This window comes from Balaenoptera borealis (assembly GCF_965194805.1).
Source record: "Balaenoptera borealis genome assembly, chromosome: 8".
Taxonomy (NCBI): domain Eukaryota; kingdom Metazoa; phylum Chordata; class Mammalia; order Artiodactyla; family Balaenopteridae; genus Balaenoptera; species Balaenoptera borealis.
In genome coordinates, this window is record NC_138865.1 from 90,211,713 (window position 1) to 90,236,390 (window position 24,678).

The following is a 24,678-nucleotide window of genomic DNA, read 5'->3' on the forward strand; positions in this document are numbered from 1 at the left end:
TGTTCCAAAAAAGCTCCTGGCTGTTCTGTTTCCCCACGTCATGAACTGAAAATGCAAAATAAGAAGGCAGAACATATCTTTGCAATGAAAACCCCACGGGCTACATTTCATCTGTAAAAGCTGCTATGTGCCAACCTGACACTTCCCCCAGTCCCATGCTCCTTTTGCCTCTGCTTCGGGCACACCCAGAGGAAGGGAGATCACTACCATTCATTCCATCTTTGGGAAGTTCTGAGCCTCACGCAGGGTCCTCTTACTAAGTGCAAGCTGCCTGCCTAGAGCTTTCTCCCACTTGCCCTGCCTCCCCAACCCAGGCCCCATCAGCTTCCTTTACCTCAAGACAATTCTTTTTTTTTTTTTTTTTTTTTTATATTTATTTATTTGTTTGGTTATGCCAGGTCTTAGTTGCAGCATGCGGGATCTAGTTCCCTGACCAGGGATTGAACCCGGGCCCCCTGCATTGGGAGCGCAGAGTCTTAACCGCTGGACCACCAGGGAAGTCCTTCAAGACAATTCTTTAGAGATTAGATATTACCACTGCCATATTCACGGTTCCTTTGAGCATCCTTCATAGAGTATTGTTTCCAGTCCCCTCACAACCTGGTCAGCTTAAATGGATGTCAGCGTGAGGTCCAGAACTGAACATGGTGCTCTGGATACAGTTTAACTAGCCCTGTAAATGTGGACCATGCTCTTTAAAACATCTTTCTTGTTTCTGCAGTGACACCTGACCTTTCATGCAGCTTGAATGTACAGCGAACTGGATTCCATAGTTCTTTCTCTTGTTATTGCTGTCAAGACCGATGGCCAGTGCCCCATAATAAGGAGGCATCAGTCCCAGGGCCCTGAAGGCTGGTGGGAAATTGCCATGAGTGGGGAAATGAGAGGTTGCCTCTTCTCCTTACACAAGTCCCTGGATGTACAGAGCGCATTCAGGTGATGAGGACCAAACCCCAGAACAGGCAGAGGAAGAAGGCCTTGGCGCAGGGTGAGGAGATTTGGGTTGGAAGCACACTATTCCACTTGCCATGAAGTGGAGGTGTCAGCACCTCTGCTCACTGGGAGGAGACATGTCAAAGACAAAGTGGCACGTAGCCTAAGTATTCTGGGTGACCTCTAGTCCCATCTCGTTAGGTCATACAGACCAGAAATATCAGTCCGACATCCAGAAAGCAATATCAACCTTTTTACATTTTCCCTGAGGTCTCTTTTAAGTAGGCAAAATGAAGAGATTTCATTGAGTGAATTACAGCAAAATTTTTCTTTGCTTGTGTATCTCCCCAAAGCTGGCCATGCTTTGTTAGCTGCACCATTTCCCCAGCTGGAAGTTCCTTTCCTTCCCCTTCTCTCCTCCCAAACCTATAAACCAAACTCTCTCATGAGGAGGAGAACTACCGGAAGAAAACCTAGCTCTTTTTTTTTTTTTAATTCTTTAATTAATTTATTTATTTTTGGTTGGGTTGGGTCTTCGTTGCTGCGCGTGGGCTTTCTCTAGTTGCGTCGAGTAGGGGCTACTCTTCGTTGCGGTGCGCGGGCTTCTCATTACAGTGGCTTCTCTTGTTGCAGAGCACGGCTCTAGGCGAGCGGGCTTCAGTAGTTGTGGCTCGTGGGCTCTAGAGTGCAGGCTCAGTTGCTGTGGTGCAGGGGCTTACTTGCTCCGCGGCATGTGGGATCTTCCTGGACCAGGGCTCGAACCCGTGTCCCCTGCATTGGCAGGCAGATTCTTAAACACTGCACCACCAGGGAAGTCCAAAAACCTAACTCTTGATTCTCTCTTTTCTTGCTCCTGCCTTTAACTGTGTTGTTTACATTTACTCCATTCTTTCAAGAGATGCTTAAAAGTGTTCAAAGGCATATAAAATACATGTTTTGGTGGGAAAAGACTGTGCTTGCAAAGCAGTGTTTACTCACCTAAGTGAGTTAGCACTTCTGTCTCCTCCCACCCCTCAATTCACACTGCAGGAGACTGTAAGGGCTTGGGGCACTGGGGGATGGGAAGGGGGGGTGGAATAAACACAACAAAGCCTGGGTTCAAATTCAGCTCAGCCACTTGCTACTTATGTGATCCTGGGCAAGTCATTTAATTTCTCTGGGTCTCAGTTTTATCATTTGCAAAATGGGATGACAGCTACCAAGGAACGATTAAATGGAATAATGAATGTGAGGCATTTAGTATGTGGCTGGAAATGACATACCTCTTCCATAGCAAGTCACATTCAGCCAACAACATTAGGCTGGGGCCTAGGAGATATGCTCACAAGTCTCAGACTGAATTTGTTTCCTGGAAAAATCCATGGTATAGTAGGGGAGATAAGTCAGGCAGAGTAACACCACTAATAGAAAGCAGAGTATGCTGAGAGGATAGGACAGGACTGTGAGAGAGGCGAGGATAGGCAGAGCCCAGAAGTCTCCCTGGAAAGGTGAGGTTTGAATGGTCCCTGCTGAATGGCCAGATTTGACCACAAAGGAAAACAGAGGAAAGGAGAGTATGGTTCTTGTACAGGGAGAGAGAACTGCAACACAGAATGAGTAGGTGGTAGGGCTGGAAAGTGGATGGAAGGTGGGAATTAGTCTGATTAAGGTCTGACTTTCTTATTCCAAAATTGGAGCTACAAACAGGTCTTCTAAATGGACTTTGGCACAGACTCACAGAGTATGAGCAAAAACCAGTCCAGAGAGCTTTAGTGCCAAGACCAAGTGGGAAGAAAGAGAAGTACTGCAAGTCAGAGAGGGCTCACTGGTTCTCACTCCAGGCAGATTTGGTGCCAGTGACTCCAATGGAGGATGGAGATATTCCGACAGCCTGTGGTCCCCGAGGAGACTGGGTCCTTCTGCATCTCCTCACTTACCCAGTAACAGGATCAATGTGAGTATCATTGCCTCAGGTTGTCCCAGAGGGATGAACTTCAGCTCTTCTCTTTTATGGGGCCAGCTGGGTGTAGCTCTAATTTTTATTGAGAGTCATCTGTCATTCAGGCCTGGACTGTTCAGGCAAGAGTGACCGTCAGTTCTTTAAAAATGTATAGCTAAAAGCCTGTCACACTTTTAACACTGCAAACATAGCACTGGCTCCTGTATATAAACTGCTGGTGGCATCCATAATCTTTATATTTAAAGTCTACCTGCTTCACCCACTTTAGGATACTGCTTATAGACTCGAGTTTACTCAGAAAGAACTTTCCCCAGGACTCTTACCAAGATGTATGAATGCCAGGTTCAGGCTGTTGGAGGGTCTCTCTATAGGTTCAAGAGAAGGTATGTGAGATGGGGGTAGGGAATAGGAGGCCCAGGAAGGAGAAGGGAGCAGTGGCAGAAAGACCACTCGGGGGAGGCCTGGGGGATATCATAAATACCCAGAGGAATGTCTGGGGAGCGGGCCACGTAGGGGGCAGAGGAAAGGACAGACTCAAGAAATAAAGCCCAGGGCTTCCTTGGTGGCACAGTGGTTAAGAATTTGCCTGCCAATGCAGGGGGCATGGGTTCAAGCCCTGGTCCAGGAAGATCCCACATGCCATGGAGCAACTAAGACTGTGTGCCACAACTACTGAGCCTGCACTCTAGAGCCCGCGAGCCACAACTACTGAGCCCATGCACCACAACTACTGAAGCCCATGCACCTAGAGCCCGTGCTCAGCAACAAGAGAAGCCACTGTAACGAGAAGCCTGCGCACCGCAAAGAAGAGTAGCCCACACTTGCCGCAACTAGAGAAAGCCCACGCGCAGCAATGAAGACCCAACGCAGCCAAAACTAAATAAATAAATTTTAAAAAAAAGAAAAGAAAAAAGAAATAAAGCCCAGGACAGACTACGACTCTAAAGTGGTGAGACAGGCGCCAACCACAGGGAAAGTTCTTAGGAAGGATGTAAGGCTCCTCTTCCACGGAAGTAAGATGAGAGAGTTCCCTTCTAGGCGATTCTATTTTCTCTGTACAGGAGATCATTCTCTCTGGGGGTAAGATGCTGGGGTGGAGGTGGGGAGTGGGAAAGGGATGGATGGTACCTGAGGGCCCCAGAGGAAGAGCCTAGGGTAGAGGATGAAGACCTCAGGGGCAGGAGCAGGAATTAGGGCCTCTTGCAGGACTGGCTCTCTCTGTTCACACCCTCCACTCCCCTAGGTCTCCCTATAGAAACAAAGTGCTAAGTACAGATGAGCAGCTAAACTACAGGAGAAGAGCCTGGGTTGCTCTGGGGTCTTCAGAAGGCATAAGTGATTGAAGTGATCACTGCCTCCTGAAAACTGGAAGGTCAGCCTCAGGAGGTGGTTGGAAAATGATGGATATGAAATGACCAGAGAAGGAGCAGACATATATATATATACATATATTGCATGTCAACTCACGATTTCCTTCCTTTACCCCATTTTTTTTTAAAGGCATTTCCAACTTTAGAATGCGTGAGCTGGAAATGATCATGTAGTCAAATCTTCTATTTTGCCACAGGGAAAAGAGGCAAGTACATTACAGAATGATGGGTGCTCCAACAGAAAGAGCAGGGTCATATGGGAGCACTTGTGAAGGACACTTACTCCCTGCCGGGGGTGACCTCCCAGGGAGGCTCTCCCGCTCAGACACAGGAAGGGGACCCAGGAGTTCCGACGACTTCGTGGATCAGCATCAGCCACTGCCCACGTGGTCTGCCTAAGCCAGCGAGCTACTCCCTCTCCCTCCTTCACCCCTGGGCCCTGGATCCCTGCTGGGGTTCTCCCATGGGCACAGCGCACAGACACACACCTACGCTGGCTTTGAGCCCTGGCCGCCCCTGGGAATGGTCTTACAGGGTGGCAAGCTCTTAGAATACTTGACTGGGACTAGAATTTCATTGTGGAAAATCTCCTCAGGCTCCAACCGCTGACTCATCCCTTGAGCCTTGTCCAGGAAATCAGTTTCCAAGATTGCACAAACTCACATGCAGAAGAGCTATCAATATGTTCGCATTTGTATCTATGTCAATCTCCTTTCCTTATTCCTTGATATAATGAGTTATCTAATTATGGTGACATCTGTTGAGGAGGAATCGAGCTTCCCTCTCCCCGAACAGAACCGGGTACAGGGCTCTTTTGGGGAGATGGCCTGCTGCAGGGTTTATGGGAGACGGGTGAAACCCCCACTAAGAATCAGCCACGGCTGCCACGTGGCTCTTGTTATCATCAGCAGCCAGCTGCTCCCCGTCACGAGCACCACCTCGGACACGGGCAGACCCACAGACTGAGCTACAGGCTCACTGCCCAGAGGTCTCTGTATTTCCAGCCCAGGCTGATTGAGAAGTCAAGAGAGAAGGCAGGAGAACATGTGCTGGTTGCTTCACCTTTGTCTAATTTTAATCCAGAAATGAGTTTATATTGGTTAACCACCATAGGACCTGGAAGTTAAGGTATCTGCAATTTCTCTCTCATATCAGCATTCCTCAGAGCCAGAGTTTAAGGCATGGTCAACATTCATTTATTCAACAAGTATTTGTTGAGCATCTAGGTATTGGGTACTGGGTACGGGGGTTCCTGAGATAAATAAGCACAATCTGTGGAGAATTTAACATCCAGTGACACAAATGATAGCCACACAGGCAGATGGTGCCCAAGACTTGAAGAGGGTGCTGAGAGAGACTTAGAAGATGGGGCCATCCGGTCCAGGGCTCCCTTTTTGCCATAGCCTCTAGGCATCTTTAGAAACCACAGCGTCTTCACCTTTCACGCTGAACCCCAGAATACTCAAAGTGGCACAGCCCAATATACCAACCCACAGTCAGGAGGGTCAATGGCTTCCCGGTGAACTTGGATTCATTTTGCTGGTGCTTCTCATTGTTCATTTTCCCAGGAGAATTCTGAGCAGCTTTGATTTTTGTTTTCAAGCTTCCTGTGTCTTTGGGGTAAATGTGGCTGTGGTACCTATTTCTGACAGAATTTCTCTTCTTGATGTGTTAGTCCTAATTAAAGTGAGGGAACATAGGCTCCATCTCTAACACAAGCCCTCGCTATATTTGATAAGATCTTTCTTTAGGCCCTAGTACCAAGTGTCATTTGGAAGTATTTTTTCAATTAAAAAAATTCTTCCACTGACTTTTCTAGGAAATTCCTAATGGTGCAGTAATCAACAAACAAAAGTTTTAAGAACCTAGTGATCCCAATAATAGAACTTTAGGGCTATAGAGGACTTTCAAGATCATTTAATCAAATCTCTTCATTTTGCAGATGAAAAAAAATCAAGGCACAGAGTTGAGTTTTGAGAATACATGATGCAGGGCTTACCCTGTGCCCCTTCTGTACTCAGATTCTTAGGTTCCTGTCATTACGCACATAGTTGTTTTTTCCTTTAAAGATCAAAGTATCCTTGAATACAAATAATAACTTTGTTTACAGTTAGAATAGTTAAATTCCATTCTAAAGCTTACATTCTTTCATTCATTTGACCATTTATTGATCCACTCTACAAATACTTATTGAGCACGAACTATGTAAATGCATCTTGCTACTCACTGAGGAAGATGCAAAAATGGATAAGTCATAGTCCTTGTGCTCAAAAGGCTCAAATCTATTATAGGAATTAAAACATGGACACAAATAATTTAAATAGCAATAATAATAATAACAATAACAGCCATTGCTTATACAAAGTTTACTATATTCCAGGCCCTGTTCTAAGCCTATCACATATGTTAACTCATTAAATCCTTACAGTGACCTTAGGAGAAAGGTATTATTATTATTATTATCCCCATTTTGTCAATGAGAAAATAGAGCCCTATGAAGGTTAAGGGACTTGCCCACGGCCACAGAACTGGCAAGTGGTAGAGCTGTGGTTCGAATCCAGACAGTCTGGTGCTAAGATAAAAAGTGATTGTTGCAGTTAGAGGGGAACATTTGAAGAGGTGTGAAAGCTCCGAGGAGGAAAGGTTCCTTCCAGGTAGGAAAATTGGAGAAGGCTTCATGGAGGAAGTGGCATCTGAGTAGGGTTGCCAGATTTATCAACTAAACGTACTGTGCTGACTTGTGACCCTCAGTGTGGAAGTGGACCCGGGGCAATGTGACAACATGTACAAAAGAGGGATATTCTTAGAAGCAGTAGTCCAACTGGTCTCTCTACCCTGAAGATTCTCCCATTCCTTCCAATCTCTCTGCCCATTTCATCTAGAAAGAGAGAAATGGTCCTGTCACTCTCTACTTAAAACCTTTTAATTTACAATAGCCAGGACATGGAAGCAACCTAAGTGTCCATGACAGATGAATGGATAAAGAAGATGTGGCACACATATACAATGGTATATTACTCAGCCATAAAAAGAAACAGAATTGAGTTATTTGTAGTGAGGTAGATGGACCTAGAGTCTGTCATACAGAGTGAAGTAAGTCAGAAAGAGAAAAACAAATACCATATGCTAACACATATATATGGAATCTAAAAAAAAAAAAGTGGTTCTGATGAACCTAGGGGCAGGACAGGAATAAAGACGCAGACGTAGACAATGGACTTAAGGACACAGGGAGGGGGAAGGGTAAGCTGGGACGAAGTGAGAGAGTGGCATGGACATATACACACTACCAAATGTAAAATAGATAGCTAGTGGGAAGCAGCCGCATAGCACAGGGAGATCAGCTCGGTGCTTTGTGACCACCTAGAGGGGTGGGATAGGGAGGGTGGGAGGGAGATGCAAGAGGGAGGGGATATGGGAATATATGTATACGTATAGCTGATTCACTGTTATACAGCAGAAACTAACACAACATTGTAAAGCAATTATACTCCAATAAAAATGTTAAAAAACAAAAACAAAAACAACCTTTTAGTGGCTCCCCAGTGCTCTCAGGATTCAGTTCTGATTCCTTCACCTGAGATTTACCCTCTCATTCATTCACATCCATTTGCTCATTCACTCCATTTCTCAACTTTATTGCATATGAACTTCCATCGCCATAACAACCTCAAAATACTTCAGTGGTTTCCCATTGCCCAGATGGTACCACTTCTCCAGACTGGCTTTCAAGGCTGTCCACAGTCCGGATCCTCATATCCAAATCCCTTTCGCCAAAGAAACAAGCTACTCTGACTGGGTTCTTCAGATTTCAGGAGGAGCACATTCTGCTCACAGCCAGCTCCACACCTTGGCCCATCTCATCCCAGAAAATCAGAATCATCCTTCCATTTGTCTGCACCTGTTCCCTCCAGCCTAACCCAAGCTGACCTCCCCTCCCCCATAACTCTTTCAGCCTTTGCCACTCATTCAATCACGCCCTGACTGCTCTGCTTTTCCAACAACACAGTGCTGTCCCCAGCTCTGTTCCCTACAGAGCTGCAGCAGGGCCCTTTATTCCATGGGGGCGTCTGGAGTGTCATCCCTAGGCCTTTGCTCACAGAGGTGATTATTTTACTTCGATGTGTTTTTGTTGGCAGTGGTCTGATGCATCACACATCCAATTCAATGTGCGATGTGCATCATACATACTCCCCTTCCGAGAGGAGTAAACAGTGAGATGCGCGAGTGGCTGTCATTTGTCTCAAAATGTCTGCATTCTGAGAATTGCAGACTGCAGATAAGATCTGTCAATCAAGTCATGAACATTGTTAAAACTGGCAAAGACCCTTTTCAAACTTTTTTTTTAAAGAAGAAAATCCAAACTCCTTAGTCAGGCCCTTAAAGTCAAAGTCTCCCAAGAGTTCATTAATCAACCAATAAATCAATGAATTAATTCAATAAATATTTATGGACTGCCTACCACACGCCAGGCACTTTGGTATATGCTGCAGAAGGTACTGAACAAAAATGACAAAATCCTTGCTCTCCTGGAGCTTGCATTTTAATAGAGAAGTAGAGAACAAATGCCTAAACTAAGGGTCTGCAGTCAGTGGTCACAGATCAAATCCAGCTTGCCACCTGTTATTGCACATAAAGTTTTATTGGAACATAGCCATGCTCTTTTATTTATGTACCGTCTATGGCTGCTTTCACACGACGATGGCAGAGTTGAGCAGTTGTGATGGAGACCGTATGGCCTGCAAAGCCTAAAATATTTACCATCTGGCCCCTTTATAGAAAAAGTTTGCCAACTTATGACCTAGAAAAATAAGTATATCATATGTCAGGTGACGATTCATTTCATGAAGAAAAATGAACAGGTGTGAAGATAGAAATGATAGAAAGGCGGGTCTCTGGATGCGTGCTCTTAATAACGTGACCATTGAGGACAGATCTGAATAGCGGAGGGAGCAAGCCACAAGAGACAGATAACTGAGGAAGGGATCTAGAGAGGAAATAGCAAGTGCAAAGGTCATGCCACAAAAAGTCAAGAAGGCTGTGGGGTTGATGCTGAGTGAGTGAGGAGAAAAGAAATAGAGATGGAATTGGGGAGACGGTGAGGGGCCAGATCACAATGGACTGGACCTTGGTTTTATCCTAAGTGAGGTGTGAAGCCTTTGCAGGTTTGGGGCAGAAAATGGTCTGATTGTGTTTTGAAGGATCTCTTTGTCTGCTGTGTAGGGAGAAGAATGTTGGGTCAAAGGTAGAAGCAGAGAGGCCGGTTAAGAAGCTTCCACACCAGTCCAGGTAAGAGAGGCTAGTGTCTTGGACCAGGTCAGTCGCCGTGCAGTGATGAGCGGTGGTCTGATTCAGGGTACATTTTGAAGGTAGAGGCACTAGGATTCCCTGATGGGTTAGCTGTAGAGTAATAGAGACTCCACGGTTTTGGCCTGAGCATCTTAAAGAGTGGAACTGGCATTTATGAGATGGGGAGAGAGGGCAGATTGGGGAAGTGAGTGAGTGAGCATCAGGATTTCTTCTCTGAGTGTTTATTAAATGGTGACGTGGGATAGGCAGCTTCACCCCGACTGCCCTCCTTCACTCACTTCCTATGGCCTGCAGGGCCCTGTGTGGTCAGGTCCTGTTGACCCTTCCAACTTACTTCCTGCCTCTCTCCTTCTCAGCCCTACTGTCCAGCTATGCAGGTCGTCTGCTCTTGAGCAGGTGGCACACCTTCTTGCCTGATGGCCCTCCCAGCGTGGCTTCCTGGATGCCCATTCCCCACCCTTTCCAGTTGGCTGCATCTCCTCCTTCAGGCTGCAACTTCAACGTGACCTCCCGAGAAGAGATCTTGCTGACCACCCTACCTAAAGTGGTCCCCCTTCCATTATTCTCTACCTCAGCTCCCATATCTTACATAGTGCTTTTCCCTGTTTTAATGATTTTATCTGTTTGTTTACTTGTCTTTTGTCTGCCCTTCTGGCCCCTCTTGCATCCCACAAAACTGAAAACCATAGACTATGTGTCTGTCTTGTTCAGTGTTGTGTCCCCAGAGCCTAGCATAGTCTCAGCCACATACCTTTTAACTTTTTCTTTTTCAGCTATAAAACTCTTTCCTCATGCTGAAATCCCATGCAGGAGTGTGGTATACTCATTCATTTATTCATTACACAGATAAAATAGGGTGACTCTGGTTGAGTTGGCACTGAGGGGCCCCATATTGTGGCCCTTACACTGAGAACTGTTGTTCTCGTCAAACTGGATACCTCCCATGCTCCAGTTATCAGAGTGTCAGAATGTCCAAGGGCTTCCATTTCCTGGGGCCGTTAAATGCCAAAAGGAAAAAAAAAGGAATACCAACATAAGATTGGCAACATTTCATTTTGCTAAATAAGGATAGGAAAAAAATAAACAGCTACTCTATTAGTCAGATTGGGCTGCAGGAACAGCACCCCAAGTCTCAGAGCCACAGTTTACTGTTCACTCATACTACATGCCCAGTGAGGTTGGCAGGGTTGCGGTGGCTGGGGGAGCCAGGTTGACAGAGGCTGCATCTTGACACGTTTCTTTCCATAGTCTCTGAGGCAGGGAAGTGGAATTGTCTGACTCTCACAAATTCTGCCTGAAAGTGACACATTCTTTCTGCTTACATTTCATTGGTGAAAACAAGTCACTTGTCCAGACCTAACTGAAATGGGGACTGGGAAGATTAATCCTCCCCTGTGCCTGTGAGGTGAGAGTCAGAATAGTTATGACCAGCACCCGTGACTCCTCCAGCTACCGATGACTATGACAATCATTTTATAAAAAGAATGGCACTTTGGCACCCAAAACATAAGAAGGACATCATATCAGAATAAAAGCAAAACTTCAAGTTGAATAAATTAGCTTTATTCAAAACTTGCTCTTTGCCCTTATTTTTCTCACCTTTGCTGTTGGTGGAAGGAAAACAGTCACAGATCAGTGTGGTCCGCAGGCCAGTTCTGGTTAGCCAATGCCCTAATCCACTCGGTGGTCCCACCTCCTCACCTGCATATGGCTTCCTTTACCTGAAAGCTTGTCCTCTGCTTGGTCTCCCTGTATCCCAATTTCTCCATCTTTCAAGGACCAGCTGGAAGCCATCCCCAAGCAGGATGTGTTCCCTTCAGCATCACTGTGCCCTTGCCTCTTGGGGCTCTGAGACTTTTCTGTTTTTCTGTGCATCATGTTGAGGGGTTCAGACTACAGATGAACAGAGAAGCTACAGTCTGTTCCCATCCCTACTTGTTCATAGAAAAAGTGAAAACGATAAAGGCAAAGGTTCATCAATTAGAGTCCCTTATGTGGAAGGAGAGGAGATATTCAGAGGGAACAGATTGCCCAGGCACTATCTGAAAACCCTCAGAACTACAGTTTCCCCAGACAAATGTATCGACTGGGAAGCACAGATGACAGGAGACAGCAGAGTAAGCCTCAGGTACCTGGGCGCCTGTGTGCTTTGGACCACCTAGACTTCTTCTCAGGTGTTCCTGGCCTCTGATTTTCGAGGGGAGATTGGGAAAACTTTGTTTCTCCTTTCCTCGGCGCTTTTCTCCCTACACAAACTTTGGGCCATTTCTGTTTCCTTGTAGGGGATCCATTTGAACTTCAACAAGACAGAGGGAGGGAAGAGTACCTGTACATGTTTCTGATGTTACCATGGCTCTAAAAAAATGAACTTGGATCTACTTGGTCAAAGTAGAGCTGAGATTTGAATAAATCAATTATGCAAAGAGTTTTGTTAAACAGGCCCAGTTTGGCCAATGCACATTTACCAAAGCTTAAAATAATAATAATAATAGCCTAAGTTGTCCAGCACCCTATAATTAGTTTGAAAAGTGCTTTCATATGTACGTTCTCACTTGATCCTCATCGAGACTATGCAGGGGTGGATTATTATAAAGCTCAGCGAGGTTAGGTGGCTTATTCAAGGTCACACAGCTAATATATCACTTCAGGTGTTTTGGGTGGCAAATACTGGAAAACTGGCTTAAACAAGAAAAGGGATTTATTCTCTAATATGATCATAAGTCTAGGGTAAAGCAGGCTTCAAGTTTGGTTGTAACAGCAGCTCAAGTATATCATTAAGGACCTGCACTCTCTCTACATCTCTGCTATACTTGGGTTGGCTTTGTCCTCAGGCTGGCAACAAGACAGCTGGTAACAAGACAGCCACAGGAGTACCAGACTTGTCATCCAGACATGATAGTAGCAGGAGAAGAGAGAGAACATAGCTTCTTCGGTCTTTCTGGATAGTTGGAAAACTTCATTAGGCGCAAGCTCCCTACTCCTGCCCCCAGTGATGCCTTCCATCTCACGAGTCATTTCTGAACCACTTATTTGGATGAGAAAAGTGGTTATGCTCAGACTACTTGGGCCTGGCCTGGGAACTGGAAGGGGTCAACTTCGTTGGAGGTATATAACTACACGGGTTGTGTCCACTTTAGCCTGTAAGAGACAGAATTAGCATTGAATTCTGTTGTTCCCACTATACCACAGATGTGACCCTGCTCCTGAGGGATTACCATATTATAAAATAACAGCAACACGATAGATATTTTTGCAGTAGTAGATTCTCTTAGTATTTTCAAAATAAGAATTGAAATACATTTTAAAAATATCGTTCCTATTCTTCCTCTACCTCTGCCCCAAGTCAGCATCTGAGCCCAGGGCTGGGGTACAGAGTGGTCCCAGTGGATTCCGGCCAGCATGGCATTGCTTGCCTATGACAAATGAACAGTTCAAGTTCCAGAGAAGATGCCTGAAACTTGGAGTTCAGAGGGAGGATGGCGGTTCCTGCCCCAGGCCCAGCCAGCACTGATGAGGACCAGGAGGGAGAAGCAGGGCCACATGGAAGAGTCTACCTCCAGCAGTCTTGAGGAAGTGGTGGAGGGCTTTCAGGAACATCTCCTAGATGCCTTGGTCCATCCCAACCTGCCATAATACCAAGGTTTCTCATGGTAGATATTTGTTGAACACCTACATTTTTTTGTGTGTGTGCTTTAGATACATTTTCTCGTTTGCTACCTACTATATCCCTGTGGGGTGGGAAATACCACTTCCATTCTACAGATGAGGAACCAAAATCTCAGAGAGATTAAGTTACTTTGGGGGGTGGGTGTCATAGTTAGTATGGTAGGCTGAATAATAATCCCTCAAATTATCCACATCCTAATCCCCAAAACCTGTGAATAAGTTACTTTACATGGCAAAAGGCACTTTGCAGATGGACCTTAAGATAAGGACCTTGAGATGGGGAAGTCATCCTGGATTATCTGGAAGGGCCCAATGTAATCACAAGAGTCCTTTAAGAGGGAGACAGAAGGGTCTGAGTCAGAGAAGGAGATGTGACCATGGAAGCAGATGTCAGAGTGATACCATTGCTGGAAGGAGGCCATGAGACAAGGAATGCAGGCAGCCTTGAGAAGCTGGCAAAGGTAAGGAACAGCTTCTCCCCTAGAGTCTCCAGAGGGACACAGTCCTGCTGATAGCTTGATTTTAGTCCCATAAGGCCCATCTTGGACTTCCGACCCCCAGAACTGTAAAATAATAAATCTGTGTTGTTTTAAGTCATTCAGTTGGTGGTAATTTGTTACAGCAGCAAGTGGAAACTAATACCTGTTAGCAAGGAGAGAAGTGAGGCTTTGAGTGCAGGCCTCTCTGGCTTTGACGTCAATTATGCCTCCAGCCAGGAGGCCTGGGTGCTAGGCCTGTAACTCACTCTCTGCAGCCCAATTTCCTGCTCCGTAAAATGGCAGGATTGTGGGATTGGATTGTCCTGGTTGATTTCAGCTACAGGAGAACACAGTGGGAAGCTCCTGCCATGGCCCAGTGATAATGACCTGAACCACGAATAAGACAGCTGGGTGAGAATGTAGGAGCTGGTTATGAGAAAATAACAGAGATAGGACCTGGTGAGTAACTAGATGTGGCAGGTGTCTTGTGCAATGATGTGGGCTGGGAGGTATCATTCACCTAGATGGGACACACTGGAGGAGGACCCAGGTTTTGGGGAAGATGAGATCAGATTGGGGCCTGTTGAGTGTGATGTTTATGTGAAACTGACCCATGGGGGAGGGGAGGACCATCTGGATCTAGGGGTCAGGAGAGTGGCTTGGGGGACAGCTAGAGATGTGGGCATTGCAGGTGAGCAGGTGGTCGTTGAATCCGTGGATCTGGTGAGCTCAATGAAGGAGAGTGAGGACTGCGAGAAGAGAGGAGAGCCAGTGATGAACCTCCAGGGGAACCAACACAAGAAGCAGCCAGAGGAAGAGGACTCAGAGAAGGAGACTGAGAAGCAGCCAGGCAGCGGGCAAACCAGTGAAGAGAGGGAGGGAGAGGAGGAGGGAGGAAGGGCGAGAGAAGACATGTGACAATATCAAAAGCTGACTTCAGCTTGGGTAAGTGAGATATGTCATTAATTTTGGAAATTCAGAATCCCTTGGTGACCTTTGGGAGCGTTGTTTCCATGGAGAGGTGGGTAAAAGCCAGATTGCACTGGGTTAAGGAAGGAAAGGGAGGAGAGGATACGCAGCTGGCAAGTTATAGGAGACTTGTTCCATCTTGCTGGGAGAAAGGGCCTAGATGCGATACAAAATACACCAAAGACAGCCAGGAAGCTTTCCAAGCAACAATTAGGAGGGGAAAGAATTCCTTAATAAAATAACAGCAGCTACTCAAAAGGCTGACAATAACCCCACATGGTAGTCGAAATAAGAGGTATATAAAAGCTTCCGAGGAAAGTGGCAATATGAGGGGTGTTGGGGATCAGCTGTATGGCCACCATCCCCCCAAGGCTGCCCTGCACACAGCCTGTCTGTCCTAAGGGCCGAGAGCCCTGGCGAGTAACTTTCAGATCATGTCTTCCACCAGCCTCAGTTTCTAGCTGTCAGTGCCAGGCAGTCCTCTTACCTTCACTTTGGTCAGATGCTGGCTCCTTGATTTCCTAACCTTTCTGCATTATCTGGGTTTGGGGAGATTTCTCGACTGCAGCTACTCCAGCATCCACAGGAAGTAGACTGTGGGCTCAAGGTTGGGGAGCAGATACTGCTGACACCCTGGCTCAGCCCTTCACATCCACAGCCTAAGTTCTACTTGCCAGCACCTGCAGATCATTGCATGCGGGCTTTCTCAGGGCACTAGAGCCTGCCCGCTATGCATGTGTGAAGATGAATGAATTAATTCCACTGTCCCCCACTCCCCAGACTAACGCTCAGCGAAGACTGTAGGGAGCCGGTGTACCCGCACCCCAACTCTGTCACCTGTTGGGCAGGAGAACTGTGAGGCGAGGCTCTGCATTGTCACCCACAGTGCCAGCAAGACCGAGCTCCAGGTGTCCACAGTGGTAAGTAACTTGATAATACCCTTTATTGCTTTCCTTTCCTTGCCTGTCTTACTTTCCCTGTTTCTTGGGATTACCTCCCAAATAAATGCCTTGCACTGGAATCCTTTTCTCAGGGTCTGCTGCTGGGGCAACCTAAACGAAGTGAGAGCGATTGTCTGAACCAATGTATGTGAAGCTCCTTGCACGTCAGTAGAGACTGGTTCCTGACAGCTGTGACACTGGGCAGCCAGTCTTTGCCAGTTAATCACATCTTCAATATCACCAGCATCCAGACCTACTATGTCCCAGCTCTGGGCTAAGCACTTTACAAACATTTTCTTATTTGTTCAAGAGGCCCTGTGTGGTAGATGGGATAGTGGCCCCCCCAAAGATGTCCATATCCTAATCCCTGTAACCTGTGAATATGTTACCTTATATGGAAAGAGAGACTTTGTAGATATGATTAAGGACCTTGAGGTGAGAAGATTATCCTGGACTATCATCTGGGTCCTTATAAGAGGAAGTCAGAGTAGAGAGAAGGAAATGTGACAATGGAAGCAGATGTTGGAGTGATATGAGGAAGGAACCATGAACCAAGGAATTGCAGGTGGCCTTTAGAAGCTGGAAAAGGCAAGGAAAAAGCTTTTCCCTTAAAGCCTCCAGAAGGAAAGCAGCCCTGTCAACAGGTTGAATCTAGAACTTCTGACCTCTAGAATTGTAATAAATCTGTATTGTTTTAAGCCACTAAGTTTGTGGTAATTTGTTACAGCAGCCATAGGAAACTAATACACTCGATGTAGAGGTTAAGTATAGAGATTCTGGAGCCAGAATGCCCAAATTCAAAGCCTCATTCTATCACTTAGTAGCTGTGTGACCTTGAGCAAGTTATCTAACCCCTCTTTGCCTGCATGTCCTCATCAGTAAAATGAGGATCGTAATAACACCTGACTCAGGGTTGTTGTGAGGCTTAAATGAGTTAATACAGGCTTATTTTACATGCTCAGAGAACTCACATGACTTGCCCAAGGCCACAGAGTTAGGAAGAGTCAGAGCCCTCAGTTCCATCTGCCCAGTTGCAGATGGAGTGCAACTGTCCCAACAAGAACTTGGTCTTCAGTCCCCTTACCCACCCCCCTTCTGACCTGCTCTGCTCAGCTACTCTCCTTTCTGTAGCTGATCACCAGCTCAGACTGAAGGTGGCTAGAAAATACTATAATTTGCATCAGATGCATACAGGGCCACCTCACATTACCCTTGCAACAACTCCAGTTGTGAGGAGCGGCAGTTGGGCTGGACAGGGAGTAGCATTCCCAATTTGGGGATGAAGAAACTGAGGTTGAGAGAGGTTAGAGGACTTGCCCAAGTCAATGGGCCCTTGAGAGGCAGAGCTGAGGGAGGAGGTGGATCTCCTGGCTCCTGATTCTGAGCCTTTCCTGCTGCCTGTCGAATCCTTCTAAAGGCTCCTGCTAATTTCCTGCTGTTCAAATCCCAGCCAGCAAGAACTGCCATTGATTTCATGCTCATTTAAGAGAATGTGATACAATTTGTGTGGAAACACAAAAGACCCCGAATAGCTAAAGCAATCTTGAGAAAGAAAAAACGGAGCTGGAGGAATCAGGCTCCCTGACTTCAAACTATACTACAAAGCTACAGTAATCAAGACAGTATGATACCGGCACAAAAACAGAAATATAGATCAATGAAACAGGATAGGAAGCCCAGAGATAAACCCATGCACATATGGTCACCTTATCTTTGATAAAGGAGGCAAGAATATACAATGGAGAAAAGACAGCCTCTTCAATAAGTGGTGCTGGGAAAACTGGACAGCTACATGGAAAAGAATGAAATTAGAACACTCCCTGACACCATACACAAAAATAAACTCAAAATGAATTAAAGACCTAAATGTAAGGCCAGACACTATAAAATTCTTAGAGGAAAACATAGGCAGAACACTCTATGACATACATCACAGCAAGATCCTTTTTGACCCACCACCTAGAGAAATGGAAATAAAAACAAAAATAAACAAATGGGACCTAATGAAACTTAAAAGCTTTTGCACAGCAAAGGAAACCATAAACAAGATGAAAAGACAACCCTCAGAATGGCAGAAAATATTTGCAAATGAAGTAACTGACAAAGGATTAACCTCCAAAATTTACAAGCAGCTCATGCAACTCAATATCAAAAAAACAAACAACCCAATCCAAAAATGCAGAGAAGACCTAAATAGACATTTCTCCAAAGAAGATATACAGATTGCCAACAAACACATGAAAGAATGCTCAGCATCACTAATCATTAGAGAAATGCAAATCAAAACTACAATGAGGTATCACCTCACATCGGTCAGAATGACCATCATCAAAAAATGATGGTCATTTATACAAACAATAAATGCTGGAGAGCGTGTGGAGAAAAGGGAACCCTCTTGCACTGTTGGTGGGAATGTAAACTGATATAGCCGCTATGGAGAACAGTATGGAGGTTCCTTAAAAAACTAAAAATAGAATTACCATACGACCCAGCAATCCCACTACTGGGCATATACCCTGAGAAAACCATAATTCAAAAAGAGTCATGTACCACAATGTTCATTGCAGTTCTATTTACAATAGCCAGGACATAGAAGCAACCTAAGTGTCCATCAACAGATGAATGGATAAAGAAGATGTGGCACATATATACAATGGAATATTACTCAGCCATAAAAAGAAACAAAATTAAGTTATTTGTAGTGAGGTGGATGGACTTGGAGTCTGTCATACAGAGTGAACTAAGTCAGAAAGAGAAAAACAAATACTGTATGCTAACACATATATATGGAATCTAAAAAAAAAAAAGTGTTCTGAAGAACCTAGGGGCAGGACAGGAATAAAGATGCAGACGAAGAGAATGGACTTGAGGACACGGGGAGGGGGAAGGGAAGCTGGGACCAAGTGAAAGAGTGGCATGGACTTATAAATACTACCAAATGTAAAATAGATAGCTAGTGGGAAGCAGCCACATAGCACAGGGAGAGCATAGCACAGGGAGATCAGTTCAGTTCTTTGTGACCATCTAGAGGGGTGGGATAGGGAGGGTGGGAGGGAGACGCAAGAGGGAGGAGATGTGGGGATATACGTATATGTATAGCTGATTCACTTTGTTATAAAGCAGAAACTAACACACCATTGTAAAGCAATTATACTCCAATAAAGATGTTAAAAAAAAAAGAATGTGATATAAATCCTGCATAGGTAAGTCAGTAGCATGTACACATTTTATTTCCCTTAATATTGCTTTAATTGAGTATCACTTGGGTAAATAGTTTGATTAGCAAATGTTTATGCTTTGTGGATTTAACAAAGGTAGACTTTTCCAGTGGCTGGAAAATACTGAGTGATGTGATTATTCTGATTTTTCCGATGAACCCAATGGAAACCCAGGGTCGCTTGTCAGGGTTCAGTGTCCTACGCTGAACCCCGCACGGGGAGCCTGTGTCATTGACATTCCCAGTGACACTGAACAAATTCCTTCCCCTCTCTGGGCCCCAGCAACTCGATCTGGAAAATGAGGGGGTTGGACTAGATAATCCCTTAGGGTCTTCATGGCTGGAGGTTTTGACGACCGACCTCCTCCCCCCCCCACCAAGCCAAGGTTCCTAGGAACATAGAGATTCTCTCCCAGCCTACGTGCTAGGTCTCTGCCCTGAGTCCCAGTGCAGGAGGAGGGTCAGCCAGTGGCATCGGGAGCTGAGCCCTGCGCCCCTTCAGCATCCTGGCTGCTTTTGTTTGCTCTCTGCCGTCATGGGGAGGTTGCCCTGGCCCAGCCTCAGCTCTTCCAGCCCCGAGGGGAGGTTGCCATGAGCGGCTGGACCTCTTCTTGGCAATGCAGAGACCAGATGGGAGCGCCTGTTTCCTGGGTCCCTGTTTCTGCCTGTTTGAGAGGTTTGACCGAGCTTTGACCGAGGGGGCACCGTGCATGGCTGAGGGCTAAACATGGCTCCATGATCAACTAACCTCATAATGAATCCATCCATTGACTTTTTTTTTTTTTTTTACATTGTAAAGATGACCTATTCCTTCCTTTTAAAATTGGACACTTTCAACTTATTTCATATTGTCAGTGATCGCCCAAGGTGCAGCATTCTTTGAAGTGTGAGGGTTTTTTTCATGTTCCTGAGGGTGTCTTAGAGCTCAAATATTCGCAGGCCTCAGCAGCTTGGGGATATAAGTGAAGTTCTGGTGACATGAATGACCAAGTCTTGGTGGCCATTAGCCCTGACCTGGATCTGAAATCAGGGAGATCTGAGTTCAGATTCTGTCTCTGCTTGCTCTCCAGCTACTTGAATTTGAGCAAATTGTTAAGCTCTATGAGTACTACATGAAATACCAGAGTGACTTGCAAAAGCTGCTCAATAAATATTACTTTCCTTCCCTTGGTCACTATCTTGCTCAAGGCCCACAGGGGAACTGGATATCTTCCCAACTCTGAGACCCCAAAACTTTATAAAACCTTATAGAGCTAAAGGAGGTGTTATTTGAGTTTGATCTGGAAAAAATGCATAGAGTTTGGAAGTATGGAAATGGGGAAAGGATATTCTACAAAGAAAGAATATAGTGAACAAAGGCCCGGAAGCGATAATGTATACTGTGGTAGGGGAAAATGAATCAGTTACATTTGGGCCCTACTGGGTCAGGCAGTTTAGACAGAGCTTTGTTTTTCTTCTTTCTTTTCTTTTTCCTTTTTTCCTATGTTTGCTTCTTTACTTCTTAACTGTCTGCGAGAGGTTAAAGCAATCTGAATTAAGTTAGTTAAATTGACTTTTATTATTGAATTATAATCATTTGTGCAATTATGAAACCAGGTGTTCCTGATTGAGATCAATTATTCCTTCACCTGATCACTATAGAGCTAATAAGGACTTAGAATTGCTGTTCAAGTGTACTTCCAGCCGGGTTGAAGCCTTCTGGAAAGGCATTTATTAAGCCAAAGAGTGGTGGAAAAAAAATCCAGGGGAGAACAAGGACAGAGATAAAAATCCTTTAGGAAAAGGCCTAGAAAAGCTGATTTGATCATTAAGTAGCCTTGATGGGTGGCTGGCTGTTGACAAGGAATCTTTGAGGTGTTCCTACAGGAACTTTGATGGGCGGGGGACGGGTGGTGAGGCAGAGTGGGGGTGGGGTAGGCAGGGGGTGAGGCAGGAAATGGGGACACAGACACTGTGTAAACTGCAGGTTAGAGACCCATTTATGTTGTGTTCCTCTGCTGAGGTGGAGTTGCCCTCTGTCCCTCCTGAGGCTTCAGTCCTGACTCCAGTAAAGCTAAGAAGACGCCACAGCATCCCCTTCCACTGTGTGAGGAGTGTGTGGAGTGGACGTACAGTCTCCGCTCCAGGAGGTTTTGGATTCCAAGAGTTCTAGGTTCCTGCACATCTGGTCCCTATGAGACCTCTGTGAGGAGGTCAGAGCAGTAGCTATTAGTTCCATCTAACAAGTGGGGACCCTGAAGCTCGGTCAACAGATTTGCCTACACTCACAGAATTAGTGACTAAGATGGGGCTGGGACCAAGCCCTTCAGATGCCAAGACCACCAAATAAGGACCACAACCTTATTGCAACATGTCCCACTCCGTAGGCAAGTAGAGTGAATTGGTCATCTCTACAGTGGTTTGCAAGCCAAGATACATGTTAAAATCACCTGGGGAGATTAAAAACATACCTGTTGCTTGGGCCAGTTCTCTAGATTCAGTTAAGTAAGAGTTTCTGGAGTTGGGCAGGGGTCCCATTGTGTTTTAAAAGCCCCTGAGGTAATTCTAATGTGAGCCTGGGCTGTGAACCACTGATCTAATGGGTGGCTAGTTAGCTAAGTGTAGCCTGGAAGGCCTTGGGGAATTGAGCAGTTGTATAAGGCCCTATGGGTTGCAAATGACAGACACCTAATTCAGCTAAATAGGTTTGGTTATTTGCAGGGGGATTTACTAGAAGGCTCATTTAATCAAGAGGCGCATAGGGAATAAAGTGGGATCTCAAAGACAAATGGTATGTGGGAGTAGAAGACTGCCTAATCTCACCTCACCCATCTCCACGCCCCCTTTCCCTCATGCCAAGTTCTGTGTTGCCACTTCATTCTCTCCCTTCTCAGGCTGTTTCTTCCCCAGTACAAGGGACCTGGTCACTGTAGACTCTAGACATCTCCAGTGTTGGAGAAGATCTGCGACTTCTTTCTCCCCCATCCTTGGGCAGGTGCCCACTCCAGGCCAATCGCTTTGGTCACATGGCTGTGTCACTAAGATGCTGGCAGTCCCCATTCAAACCACATGGCTAGGGTGGGGGAAGGGGTTATTTTCCAGAAGAAGGAGGGGGTACTGTTCTAGAAAGATCTACAAGAGAGTTTCCCTAGCCATCATCTGTGACCTTCATATAGGATTCCTACAGCTGGATTGCTCACTCGAAAGCAAATCCTTCAGTAGTTGACCTGAACGTCCTGCCCTGGTCTGGAACCTCGCACCACCAAGGAGCAAAAATCAACAGCTTTGAAAGCAGGACAACCCTGGACCCAATCATTTCATGAACGCTGAGCAGCAGGACCTGCAAGGCAGAGGAGCTAGATGCTGAGGCAGTGCGGACACCATTTCTGCCCCCCACCCCACGCCAAGTCTGCTAAAGACTCACAGCCTTGGATTTGGACAAGACTCTGTATTAGCCAAAGATCTTTGGGCTGCAACTGACAGAAGCCCAACTCAAACTGGTATACACACATAAGAAAAGGAATCGCTAGTCTCACATGACGGTAAAATTCAAGGTATTTGCTTTCAGGGGTGACTGGATTCAGAGCCCAGACACTGTCCTGAAGACTCAGTCTTACCCTCTCCCTCTCTCAGCTCTGTTCTCCTTTGTGGGCTCCCCTCAGGCAGGTTCTCCCCTCACAGAGGTAAGATGGTCATCAGCCTCTCAGCTACCCCTAAGGAAAGACCAGCATCTTTTCCTCCAATAGGATTATAACAAAAACTCCAGGGCTGAGTGTCACTGGAATAGTGTGGGTCCTGACCTGAACCTAGACCTGTGGTCAGAGGATAAAATTGCACGGACTAGAGTAGAAGAGGGGAAAGCTTTGCGGGGGTGTGGAATGGGTGCCAGGACAACAGATCTCCTTTAAAGACCCCGAAGCTCATATAGTCCAACATGCCACCACCCAACTACCCAAACACAGTATTCTGTGAAGGCTTCCCTGACAAACAGCCTGACTGTGGTTAACACTCTCTCTTTGTCCATCTCTCATTTTGTACACAGGAAATACACAAAAATCACTCCTGGAGTGAAACTGCTGAGAGACTGGGTATGAATCTGTTATCTTGGTACCCTAGCACAGGGCTGCAACAGGGCTTATCAGAGTTCTGCTGAATCACAGGACTCCCAAGAGCCATCAAGCTGAGTAGGTGGAATTCTGAAGCTGGGCCCATATCCCTAGTGTGGAGTGCCAGATCTGCTCCAGATTCACTGTGTCCCTCAGAAAAATCCCTTCTCAAATTTGGGCTTTGTCCACCCAATCTTGCCCACCTATCTGTCAGGATTACTCTGAGGTGTGCCTTAAAACACGTGGGAGCAAGGTGTAATTGTCAACTAGTATCGTTATGTTACTTGCCCATAGAATAACCAAGGTCCACTTTCAGAAAGTACAGCATTATGAAAGCAGTTTAAAGGTGAAAAACTCATGCAATGATGGGACTGCCGTACAGCATTAAAAAACAGTCTAGAGAAAAATGACCTTATTATGAAACATGTGCTTTGAAGAAAACAATGCAGTGGGGGATGTGGGAGAGCAGAGCTAGAAGCCAGAAGTTCGTGGAACGAAACCAGAGAGCATGGCCGTGCTGGAGAGGAATCGTGAGCACAGGCGGCTGCTGAGGTATTAGCTGGAAAAACCTTTAGGTGTGGTCTTTCCAGGCCTGGCCACGAAGGGATGCTGCTTTGGAAGGCCTTTCTCAGGCCTTCTGCTCCATTTCCAGTCTTCAAGACGAGGGCCAAGGAGTCGGGTGAGCTTTGCAGGCAGATTACAACCAGACCCAGTTCTGTCTGTTGACACCATGGCTGCTCCCTTCCCCGACACCGAAGGCCGTCTGGCTTTCTTCACTCTGTCATCTTGGGCTGTAAGTAACCCACTTAAATCACCATTGGACAGGGAGAGGCTCACAGCCTGCTTTGCAGCTCTCCTTCCATCCAAGCCATTAGTATGTTTAATAGCTCTGGCCCCATGCTGATTTCTGACATGCAGTAATTAATTCCTTTCCACTCAGAGATATAGCCATTCACAGGTCTTGATTCAAAAATGTCTCTGCTCTGTTCCATTTGAAAAACACTTAAAATGTTGAGTAGGAAAACCGTTTGGCCTTTTGTGAAAAGCCACTGATCTCTATCCCATCCTTAAATGAAAATAAATTCCAGACGTGTTAATGATCTAAATGTAACATATGAAGCCATAAAAATACTCTAAGGTGAACATTTATATAATCTTAGAGTGGGAGAGTTCTTTCTAAGCAGGCAACCATAGGCAGAAACTATAAAGATGGAGGTTCATAAGTTTGTTCACATCAAAAATTTAAACCTGGGGGCTCCCCTGGTGGCGCAGTGGTTAAGAGTCCGCTTGCCAATGCAGGGGACACAGGTTCGAGCCCTGGTCCGGGAGGATCCCACATGCCGCGGAGCAACTAAGCCTGTGCGCCACAACTACTGAGCCTGCGCTCCAGAGCCCGTGAACCACAACTCCTGAAGGCCGGCGCCTAGAGCCCATGCTCTGCAACAAGAGAAGCCACCGCAATGAGAAGCCCGCACACCGCAATTAAGAGTAGCCCCCGCTCTCCGCAGCTACAGAAAGCCCGCACGCAGCAGTGAAGACCCAACACAGCCAAAAATAAATAAGTAAAATAAATAATGATTAAAAAAATTAAAAAAAAAACAAAAAAAAACCCAAAACAAAACAAACAAGGAATAAAAAAACAATCAAGTACAAATTAAAAAAAAAAATTTAAACCTCTGTATGGCCTAAATTATAAAATGAAATTGAATTAGAATAAAAGAAGATGACAAATTGGGGGAAACTATCTGCAATATACTGTGGCTGCTACC

At 45.7% G+C, this 24,678-nt stretch overlaps 1 long non-coding RNA gene across 1 annotated transcript in view; it reads left to right on the plus strand.

Moving 5' to 3' along the window:
• Positions 1-24,518, plus strand: part of LOC309634308 — a 33,038-nt gene extending 8,520 nt beyond the window's left edge. The window contains exons 2-3 of the long non-coding RNA XR_014247965.1: positions 9,466-9,531; positions 9,909-24,518. This is a non-coding gene — a long non-coding RNA (uncharacterized lncRNA). The remainder of the gene's footprint in view (positions 1-9,465; positions 9,532-9,908) is intronic.
• The last annotated feature ends 160 nt before the right edge of the window (positions 24,519-24,678 follow it).